General features: G+C 36.5%; 1 pseudogene; it reads right to left on the reverse strand.

The window, feature by feature from the left end:
• Positions 1-6,562: 6,562 nt before the first annotated feature.
• On the reverse strand, positions 6,563-7,313 carry LOC143180994 (uncharacterized; annotated as a pseudogene).
• Positions 7,314-12,271: the final 4,958 nt, after the last annotated feature.

Genomic DNA, 12,271 nt, shown 5'->3' on the forward strand with positions numbered 1-12,271 from the left:
TAACCACGGCCGAAAACAGGTCGAAGCGATCACTGTAACCTCTTGAACTGTTCAGTACATTTTGCTCAATAAGCGGAGTTTTGTTGAAATCACCCGGTGGATTCTAACCCTTTAACCGCTCACGGACCCAAAGGCCATATCCCGTCCCTCATCCTGCGAAGCGACCACGCGGGGCACAACAGCTATAAAATGTTGAATTCACAACAGAAAGCTCTTTATTTATCCGAAATAGAAACACTTTTTGTTAGAAACAGGAGGGAGGGGTTGAATTTTTATAAACAATTCGTTTTTCAACATTTTTTTAAAGCCATCTTATAGGTCTTGAAAAACAGTAAGACTTTCTATGCAATATTTTTTTATAGCGCTTATACTTTGTGAACTATAAGCACCAAACTGAAAGGGTCGACTTGGATTAAAGAGGTAGTTTCTCCCTTAAAGGTGCGTATGGGTAACTACTGTGTACGGCAGAATTCTTAGGTAGGACCATAGAATAATTGTATAAAGTTGTATTAAAATCGGCGATTAACACTCGCCGAACTTTCCTTGTGAGTGTCTGTCCACTGCGTGCAATTGCGCTAATCGATTATCACGTAGAATATGTGCGATAGAGCATCGAGTGTGCAGTGGCGAACTACTGTAGGCGATTAACTGTGCTCTTGGAATCGGTGGTTATTCTGATTCCCTGAGTTTGCTATTCGTTAGAGGAGCAACCATAGACCACTGCTTGATTGATCTCTGATAATTGACAGTACAACAGAGAGGGTTAACGTACGTGCGGCACCTTTGCGTTACCCGCAATCTGCCACCCGTTTATAGTAGCAGCCCACGTCTGACGAATAGATGCACACGTTGCGGAGAACGGTGAATGATAGAGCCTCTGGCCTTTATTAGCCACTAAGACTAGCAGCAGCTAGTTATAGTGAGTCTCACGCTTGCGAATCTTAGCGAAAGCGGAGATTCGTACGAGGCAAGCCTTCTTGGAAGGTAGGTTAAGCAGAGAAAACAAGGATCCGTTTTCTCTGTACATTACCTTAGCGTTACGGCAAGGTACTTGTTCCAAATGCCAACGTCGCTGACCAGCTATAGTGTCAAGGGAGAGACAGCCAGTGGCTGTCAGACACCAGAGGACCAGGAGCGACACAAGGACCCAGCCCCGGACAGCCCCCTCTTTTTCGGTTTTATTTAAAATAAAAGGTCTGTCCTTATAAGGTCAGACGAAAGAAAAATTGACAGAGTACACTTTTTTTGATACACCCGATTTGTATAACCTTATCCGGATCCCGTTAGATCCCTGTATTCCGCGATTCTATTACATGTAAACGATATGTAGTTTTTAAGTGTGCTAGTTATTCCAACGTTTCTGTTGCGATCAATTTCCACAACCATTCAGTTCGAATTTCATCAAACATGAATGTCATGCAATTATTTCCAAACTTTATAACTGATGCATCATTTGATGTTTTTATCACATGTTATTACATGTATTATCGACGTCACCGAATGTGTAACCTTACGGTAATTTCTTCTCCACGACAATCAATCAGTCGTCCGGTCTGATCTACGATGCGTATTGTTAGATCCGTAATGTTCCGTACAATGACTGGAAGTTAAATAACTTGAGCAGGTGTTTCTGATATTTTATATCCTGGTGGTACATTTGGGAAGAATTCGTGTACCGTATGTGCGCACTTGTTATTGTTATATGCACCAGCAGTTATATTGCATTCTACTCGAGTAATGTTTACATCCATAATATTGAGTTATTCGATTCATGCCACTGATGCGGTTTCAAAACGTGAGTGAATAAGAATCCTAACAATGAACCAATGTTGTTAGGTTTGGTACAATTTATTCGATAAGCACACCTTATTTCACTCTTCATGATATTGCTATTAGCCCGAATTAATAAATTATCATAGACACTGTTATCATCATCATTAATATCAAAGTTGATATTCATTTTCGATACCTCTGTTTTTACATAATTATTAGAACGAGAAGTAGTCTGCATAATTGTGCGACTTAGATACTTTCTTATTGCATACAATTGATATGATCCATCGGGAATCACTATTGCTTTGTCATTATGATCAAAGTAAAATGTGTCATTCAAAGAATTCATATTCGGTATCGTATTACATGTTTCAAAAACTGTTACACCAAGCGCATAAGTATCATCACTCAAATCTATAAGCGGAAAATAGCTTACCGCCAGAATGCTACTCTTACCACTTAATGTAAATGTTATCGACATGTTTCAAGAAGCAGTCCAATTCATACTAAATTACAATTGCGAACATTCAACGTTTAAATTTACTATCAACCGTTCGTAAAAATTGTAGACACAATTGTCCACAATTTTGCTGATTGTAGTGCTGATAAGGTGTGCAATTGTATTCGATTTTCACGAAATCTTTCTGAAGATAATCTATTAATTCTTTAAGTGCTCGAAGGTTGCCAAAACTATCAAAATATATAGCTCGATGTGTTCTCTTTGCGTAAGCTACCCAATGTGTGCCAGATCCTTCAGCATTGTCCAAATTTATGATACCACTCTCATTTCGATGTACCCCATTTGATGGTAAAGCATTGCACATATAAACACCTCTAAAGAATGGAATATGCATACACTTAGCGAGTTCCTTTAATTGTGTATCAGTTGTTACGCCTATGGGCATACTTAAAGCCTTTGTGACGTTGTTTTTTCTAATTCAGCATGCCTCGTCTACGCTTATATGGAGCGAGATAAACTCCTCGACCTTTCATAGCTATCGAGCTATGTGGCGTTACACTTCTTCCAGCTGACGTTGCGTAGCCTTTTTATCGTTTATCGCTTTAGCTACCCACGTCGCCCCACCAACTAATGAGCCCAGAACACCTAACAATAGTAAAATAGGTAAAATACCACCACGTTTTGCAATTGGAAGTATCCGTTTTCTTTCTGTTCTAGTCTTATTTTTGCTTTTATTTTTTGTTTTCATTCCCATTCCAAGTTTTGTCTTAGTTTTCATAGCAGCCCAAACTGCTGCAGCTGCAGCTTTTTCATTCAGAGTCGAATCTTTTGCAGTGATACGTTTTTACGCTTTGCCAGCGAGTATGTCGTCAGCTGTATGTCTCTCATCTAGATTGTTACTATGTGAATATACAATATCGTACTCATGACACGCAGCGTCCAAGGAATTGATGCCTGAATCACTTCTCGATAATCGCTTCGAGAGATGTCTTCCTGGACCACCAAATTGGTATCCAGGAGTATACAATTCAATAGGAAGAGTGTTTATTGCTCGACTCAAAACCCCGCTAATAGCTTTTACTTTTGTCGAAGACATTCACTACAGTTCTTAATCAGTGGTGCTGGGCTGTCAACATGCGTTTGCTGCTAAGGACGATTGCAGTGTTCCAAACACCGACGATATTGTTGAATCTCCTTGTTTTGCTTTTTTATGTTTAAGAAGCTTATCCCACAAATTGTCAATATATGTACCAAACTCGCGTAATAAAGTACTCTTTAGTACATATTTCAAGTGTTCAGAGGTTAAATCATGAATGCTGATGTCATCTGATATGATGAGAAACATTTCGACTACTGAACAAATTTTAATTTGGCGCATGCATATAAATAAGAGTAACATGGATGCATATGTATCAGAATCATGAAAATATGCGGTTCGTGAAACAATCTATGATTATACGTGTAAAAAATTTCGACAATAGAACTCAAATAATTGACAAGAACATGGAACGCAGACATGGCCAATATGTTACCAAACACTATACGTAGAATCATTTGTGGCCCATCCAACTGTGGGAAGATCAACGTATTAATAAGTTTATTAGAAAGCCCTTATGGTGCACGATTTGAGAATCTTTATGTGTATTCAAAGTCCCTGCAGCAGTCAAAATATCAGTATTTGGAGAATTTATTGGCATCGATAGATAAGATTGGTTATTTAAAATTTTCAAACAATTGCGATGTTATATCACCAAACGAATAGCTTCCAAATTCAATTTTTATTTTTTATGACGTAGCATGTGACAAACAAGATGCGATAAGAGAGTATTTTGCAATGGGAAGACATTCAAAGGTATACTGTTTCTACCTCTATCAAACGTAGGCAAAAATTCCCAAACATCTTATACGCGATAATGCGAATTTATTGATTTTCTGTAAACATGATTGTACTAACTTAAAACATGTGTATAATGATCATGTAAATACGGACATGTCTTTTGATGATTTCAAAACATTATGTCATAGTTGTTGGCAACACAAGTATGGCTTTGTTGTGATCGATAAGCATAGCGCGATGTCTAATGGAAGTTATATGAGAGGATTTCATGAATTTGCAATACCATAATACAATGAATTGTTAATTATCGCGCTGTGTGAGAACAACGTTTATGTTCAAACGATGATTGATAGTCAAGATATTAAGAACCGAGAGAGAATAGCAAAGGAAATTGCTAACACAAGTGAATCTATTCGCAAAAAATATCGAGCTTTGAGGACAGGCAAGATGAAGATCCTGCATTCAACAGATATTTGACACCACTTGTCGAACCCTTGAAACAGTTTGTGAAAAATACTTCTGCAATGGAAGCTGATGAATCATTATTAATGAGTTTAAATATCAAATTGAAGAATACATTAACACCTGTACAATCAAAAATGAATAATGTAAAATGGAAACATTCATCTGATAAATTATTCACGATCTCTACACCAGTTCAATCGAAACGAAAAAAATGCTGTACGAACGAAGTCATCGATTTCTTCTATATCAGTGGATCCGATGGTACAATCGCCGACTATCAATGATGAAGTTCCTGAAACTACTAATGAATCGATTTTAATATCTGCTAAACAGCAAGTACAGGCATCCGAAGGTCAAAAAACATTTCATAGCTATTTTGGTCCATTAGGTATCAACTACATGGGTGCACTTTTAAGTAGTGATAAAAATACAGCTATAGATTATGTATATGACGATAATGACTGGCGATAAAAAATTTAATATAGACAAGGACGATAATATATTTATAGATAGTGTAAAATACATTGGAACACCAGGTTTATATGAATTAATTTTTATGAGACTTCCTGACGATGCAGTGTACACTGATACTAATAAGCAAAAATACAAGAGCATATTGATGGCAACCAATGCACACAAGCGCGATCATAACTCTCAAAGCCCCATAATGGGTAATAAAGGATACAAATACAAACATATAATTGCACCCCTACTTGCTCGAACAATTAAAAGCCGAACCGGTAGAGGACTTGAACTTGCCACACCAAATGTCATAACAGTTAACAAGCAGATACCAAATGCCATGACAGTACACAATAACCAAATCGATTATATACATTTGAGATGATCCAAATAAATTAGTAGATCGTTTGTGTTTGTTAGAAGCATCGCGTCAAGTGAGTAACAACTCACACGACAACGAGTTTCTATTGATTATCGAAGAACTTCGTGAAGCAGGTATTATTATAAATTAAACTGCAAGCTGATAATTAATTTATTCGCATCGAAATGTCAATCAATAAGTTTGGGGTATCACTTGGAAAGCATGAGACCTCACCAGTAGAGTGCTATAAATGGAGTGGTATGTTTCGAAATTATACACGCGATAACGCGCTCTGCATGATTGGATCCAACTTTGATGCAAAATACTGCAAAATTCGAAATGTGGCACAATTGAAGGTCAACACAGATACAGGCAATAAACAGTATTTGGAAGAATGCATGTTAATCTTAAAGGTTCAACAGCAGGAATTTGAGAAAAAGTTGAGCACATTTCAAAGTAATGTGATAACAATACAGAATTTGAGCAAAGATTGATTGCATTTCAGAACAACTTAATAATACTGCAAAATGATGTTCGACAAGTATTGCAATTATTGAACCCTTCAATTGAACCCTCTTTCTCAAGAGGAAGATTATACAACAAACAATAACAGCAACAACAATGTACAAATCAAAGAAATCTAAGGAAAAGCATAACTCGAAGAAATTTCCCCTGCAGATGCGTTATTGTACGTGGATATGATGTGGTAAGCTGATGTGGTTGAAATGTGTACATACTCGCGATTCAATGAAGGTCATCATTACATACTCACAGTTATAGACGCATTAAGCAAATATGTATGGTCCGTACCACTCAAGACTAAAAATGGTTTCGAAGAAGCCAAAGCATTCGCAAAGAAAATTCGAGATCAATGTCCAAAAATGTACAAAAGTGCAAATAACTAATTCCGTGACTTATCTGCTGCAAGATTCATGCGGAATACCTATTGCAGGAGGATTTTATGAACATGAATTACAACGCGTTACCTATCCCGATGTGTATTTAGTGGAAAAAGTATTGCATAAGAAGGAGGATAAGGTATATGTGAAATGGTTAGGATTAGATAATTCGCACAACTCTTGGATACATAAAAAGAATATATTGTAAACATAAAAAGATGCTTTTACTACAATGTTAATATAAAAATGCAAATAAATCGATTTCATAAAATAATTTCAATCTATTATTGTACAGCTTCTATGCTTTACAATGTTATTTTATAATGCCCCCAAGGTAATCATTTGAATCAGATATAAGATATCGCTTATCATCGTATGGACTGAGAGCAATTTTCAATTCTGTTACAGTATACACCTTATGCAATTTAGATCTTATGCATGACTGACGACAAGTTATTTCAAATGCATCGCGTAAACAATGCTTGTAATCATCGAAATTTATCATTTTGGCTACAACATTGTTTTTGACACCTTTCAATTTTTCACATCATTTTTACCAAACACTTTCAAAGCATACATCTTTGCTCTAAGTCCAATAAATTCAGTCATTATTGAAACACTATTTTCATCTTTCATCAAACCAGGCACTTTCTTATTGACAAGCGGTATACCATCTACATTGTCTATTGGATAATCGCTGGTGTCGAATCTATGGATATCGCGTTTCATCATGTCATAAACATCTTCACATTAAATATAATAAATTAAACTGTCTGTGTCGGTATACATAATTTTACAATTTCGCTGGTGTAATGGATACATATAATCGTAGTGGAATTCGTACAAACATGTTTTTGATATGTCTAGGATTGCCATAACAACGTAAATTAGTTTGTTGAATTTAACCTTAAGTTTACGCAACTCAATTGCAATTAAATTTTCCGAAAAAATGCTTCTGCTATGAAAATTAGGTTTTGAGATGATAGCCTCCACACCAAATCTTCCATCCCATTCTGTCAGAAGTTTTACATCAACATGATTTCGAATATTTTCCATTGTTTTTCCAAATACTGCATTGCTCATTAATTTATACAAACTTTTTTCAAAATCGTTTGATGCATGTCTTCGAAATTGAGTATTGAGTTCTATATAATCGCGAAGCCATAGGGATTGCTTAAATTGGAGAATGCGGTGTATCTTTGTAATGCGAAGACTATGGTGTATGCACTGTTGAAAGTTGCGATAATGAATAACGTAACGCTCCTTATCGTATAATGTTGCCAGTAACTTATCCTGTTTCTTACTAGGGGGTTTAGCACGTATCGGACAAAACGGTAGATCAGCATGATCATCATGTACATGTTGTGGATATTCTGTATCAACTTCAAGAATATAACCTACAGATGAATCAATTGTGTCGAAACCAAGGCTTTTAACGTCCGCTGACGGAAAAGAAACTAACATTAGCTTGATCAGCAAACGATAAAAATAAAATAGAACATATTTCACATTATAACAAAAACGGATCCTAATGGATACAATACTGCGCAGCATTCCTCGTTCACTGAGCACACACCGGAAAACGTGGCGTCATTTTTTTATTGCCAACCTCCTCCACGCTTCCTGCCGGCATCCCGTCACTCATACCAACTCACACACTTCAAAAATTACTCTCAACAAATTGTAATTGAAGATACATCAAAATTATTAACATCATCGACTCATTGAAATCCTGCATATGGTAATTGTTAGAGAGTATAATCTTAGTTCTATATACTTCATGTATAATGGATTAACGTCTAAACTATGAATGATCTATGGTCGTTTTTTCTCTGCGTGTGTCATCTTGATGTTATGTATGATCCGTGTGTGTATGTGTGTGACTGCCTGTGATAGAGAACACGTTCCTATCAAAAAGGTTCAATAAAGTCTCACGTTCATACAAATGTACGCAAGTCATCCTTTTCTTAAATTCCAACATCACATCAGTAATGGTTGACACATTACCCATTCATACAGAGTATCCCATATAAGGTGGCGGAGCCAAAAAGAGGAGATTCCTGGGTCGATTCTAAACAACCTTTTCCTTTGCAAAAATGTTCTCTAGAGCTTTGTTCACGAGTTATTAATAGACTGCGGAAGTTTATGTAGTTACGATATGCAAGATATATGCAAAGTATATGCAAGATATGCGCAAAATGTATGCAGGATAAATTTGCAGGATACATAGAAAATTCGTATTATGGTTAATTAATGCATTTAATATACAAAATTCGGTATAATATTAATAGTTAAACTATTAAGCTATAAACACTGAACTACATATTATGCTATAAACACTGAACTACATATATTGTAGCGAGCACCGGCGGCACAAGAATATTTTATATTGAGCTTTTGCGCATAATTCAAATTACAGTAAATAACAATAGTTTTTTCTAAATTATCAATTGAAAAGTGATGCCGTTTGTCCGAAAAGATATGTTTATATGCGGAAAATGATCTTTCCACATCGCATGATGTTACCGGAACGTATTTAAATTTGTTACAATGGCACATTGTCTGGATTTTCTGTCGGTGCGCCTTCTAGAATTTTTGAAATTTTTGATAATGTTTCGAAACCTTTGTTCCTCTTTAAGACATTCTCAAGCTTCAGCCTTATTTTTTGTCCACAATCGCCGAGGACAGAATTCAAATTTGTCATCGCTTCAGTTACTAGATTCATTGCTTCTATTAATGATGTACCAGTTTTTTCCAATTTTTCGATTGTGAATGGTAATATTTCTAAGTGAGTTTTTATGTACGTCAAATCTGTTGGAAGGGTTACATCTCTGAAAACATTTTGTGCCGATACAATCGAAATAGCATCTTGGGAATCAAACTATACAATAATTTCTTTGATTAATTCAAAATGCGTTGCATGAAACACCGCTACAAGTTACCAAGTACTCCATCTTGTCAATATTGATTCAGATGATAGTGCAATGTTTTCCATCTTTTCTTTGTATTGTTCTACTCGTAGAGATGCTTTTAAAAAAACTTTTTTTACTGGCGAAATTAATTTATTTACGATGGGAAAATGCAATCGTAATTGCTAGCATGCTTAGATGGTTTAGATGGTTTAACGCAGCATCTGTGATTTCATCGACTGATATCCACACAAAATTATCTGCTATATCTTCTTGAATTTTATGTATCATTGAATCATAGCAGTCGTTTAGACAATATTTCCGTAGAGTTGATTTAGTTGGTATACTTTCATTAGTATATTTTTGTAAGAAGTTTTTCCAATGTTCATTATCTAAACTGCGCCAAGGCATATTTATGGAAACCATTGCAAAGCACAAGTCTTTATAAAACTGATTTTTTTTCGAGCTAGTAGCAATTTCTACATCCTGTACGTTTTTTTCTTCATCCATTTGCCGAGGACTACTTTAATGCATACCCATCCTAATGTGTTGCGTTATTTGTGACTTTCGGAAAAAATTTGTTTTTTACAAGCATTGCAATAAATTTTGTCACCACTAATAGTAAGACTCTTGTTTTGTATAATCTTCACCCAACTCTTTACCATTGAATGTTTCGACTTCTTGGACCTAGGCATGATGTTCGCACAATCACAAAATTATAAGTTTTGGAAATTAATGATGGAAGCAATATAACTCGTTGATGAACTGATAACTAGGAACTGATGTGTAGTACCGTATTCAAAGCAGAAAGAAACCTTTTTTCTCTTCCTATTCACTTTGGGATTTTTCCTAAATTGCTCGTCTATAGTTGTACCTGTATAGTTCATATCTTGTTGAAGGCAAGCCCAACGTGTCTGACCTTATATAATTGAGACAAACCGGAAATTGAGCAATTCCTAAGAATTACTCGAGTAAATTTGTAAACAAATTATACGCACGCGAGAAATAGAAATAATATGCAAAATATATGCAGGATATGCAACATATATGCAGAATATGCAAGATATATACAATAAGCAAAATATGCAAAATAAAAAAATATATTTTTGAAATCCTCTAATGCTAAAAAACATATCTGTCGAAGTCCCGCAACTTTAATCCATTTCCCTAAAATATGCATTTGTGTGAACTTCCACAGGCTAGTTATTAACAAAAACATCGACCAATCAGAGAGCGCGGATAGCGAACGCTTGGCCCTCCAGTGACAGCGCACAAGTCACGCGTAGCGTTTACTGCTCGCTGTGATCGAGTTTTGTACAAGAAACTCAATATCTCGACGTGATTGCTCAATTTCTCTTAAACTATTAGATGGAAAATTATGAAAAATATCTGGAACACGTTAGCTAGCACGATGCATATTATGGATTTTTTTCAGATATTTAAATTAATTGTAGAAGTTTGTTTCGTCTTCGCCAGTTACTTGGCGAAGTAAGTGGACTGTATACACTGAGTTTGTTTCAATTTCGCTCGAAATTCCTGCCGGACTCCGGGACAGAGGGAGCGGGAGACAACGGGCACATTGATCAAAGATTCAGAAGGAAGGGTCTTTGAAATTACCTCTAACAAGATCACCAATTAACTTACTGTATTTCTTGATCGATCCTTCGGAACGATACGTTCTTATGCTTCACTCAAGTTACAGTTAAAACCAAAACAACAAGATTAACACTTGCGAAAAGGAAACAAAAAAAAACTGTGTAACAATGCGATAGACGTTGCGATTCGATCGACAAGACTGTAACGATTATTCGTTGCGCAATGATCGTTAGAGCGAAGCGCGCTGCCGATCGGCCTTCATTTTCGCCTCGATTCGGCTATCGGGCATGCGCGTCGATCCACTCGCCGGTGGCCGCAGGGAGGGAGGTCTAGTCGCCGGGGCGACTCACCGGCTTGAACCGTACGAAACAAAGTTGTAAAACATAAAAAACGAGGGAAAAGAATTAAAAAATACCGATGTAGTATAGTAGCAAAACCGAATTCATGATCATATTAATTCAGTACATAAACATCACTAATACCATTGTGTAACATTTCTTTCACATTTTTTAACTTGATACGCCGTAGTAAAGAAATAAAAAGCAATGGTTTCGTAGTTTCTACAGATTGTACATTACTTTACTGGGTATCAAAACATTGAAAATTGTACAAAAATACCCATTTCATAAGGAATGAACGAAAATTGGACGTGTTAGTTGCTGTAATCGGTAAAAAGTACGGAAACATCGGTTTTTCTTTTTGAATTATAACAGACCAAAGCAAAAAACATTTAAATAAATTAAAGTTAATAATATGACTCCCAAATTTGATTGTGCCCTTATTGGATGGTGAGTAGGTTAACATGTAATTACTATCGGTAAAACTCACCCATTCGGAGAGGAATTTATCTGCTGCTTGTACACTTGCTTCACTGGGTCACTGTGCCGATCCCCGTCGTTCGAGTAGCGTACAGCACTGGCTCTGCTGATCGCAGGTATACAACACCACAGGAAGCCACCCTGCATTTCTAGCACTCCGCGTTCACTAACACTGATTGCTTCACCAAATGAACACTTGACTTTTTAATGACGGCGAAATTGGTAATTCAGCGGCGAAATTGCGATCGATACGAACGATTTTTTCCGATGTCTCTTTCCTCGATCTCTCGCATCCCTCCAGTACGACTTCTCAGGGTGTAGCTTCCACGAAATACTCGAATTTAATTTGTTGGTTGACACCAGCGGGGTTGGATCTTCCTCGGTCATTTATTTTAGTGGAGGTGGTAGTCTTTTTTTGAGATGGAAAAAGTCGCAAAAAAATTTATGGAAGTAAGCAAAGGCATATCGGATTAGTGTAGGAGACGGTAATGAATGTCTCGAAGATGTAGTCGTTTATGATCACAGGTATTGCCCTGCAAGGTGGAAGAAGCCATCCGTACTCATATTAATAAATAACGAGTGATAGTTTACATCTGTAGAGTGGCAGTGACCGAAATCCACAACTATATCCTAACCTCAATTCCCTACTTCAAATCATCGCGCCAGCAACGAGCGATGCGCTTGCGCACAT

The sequence above is a fragment of the Calliopsis andreniformis genome, chromosome 6 (assembly GCF_051401765.1).
Source record: "Calliopsis andreniformis isolate RMS-2024a chromosome 6, iyCalAndr_principal, whole genome shotgun sequence".
Lineage (NCBI taxonomy): Eukaryota > Metazoa > Arthropoda > Insecta > Hymenoptera > Andrenidae > Calliopsis > Calliopsis andreniformis.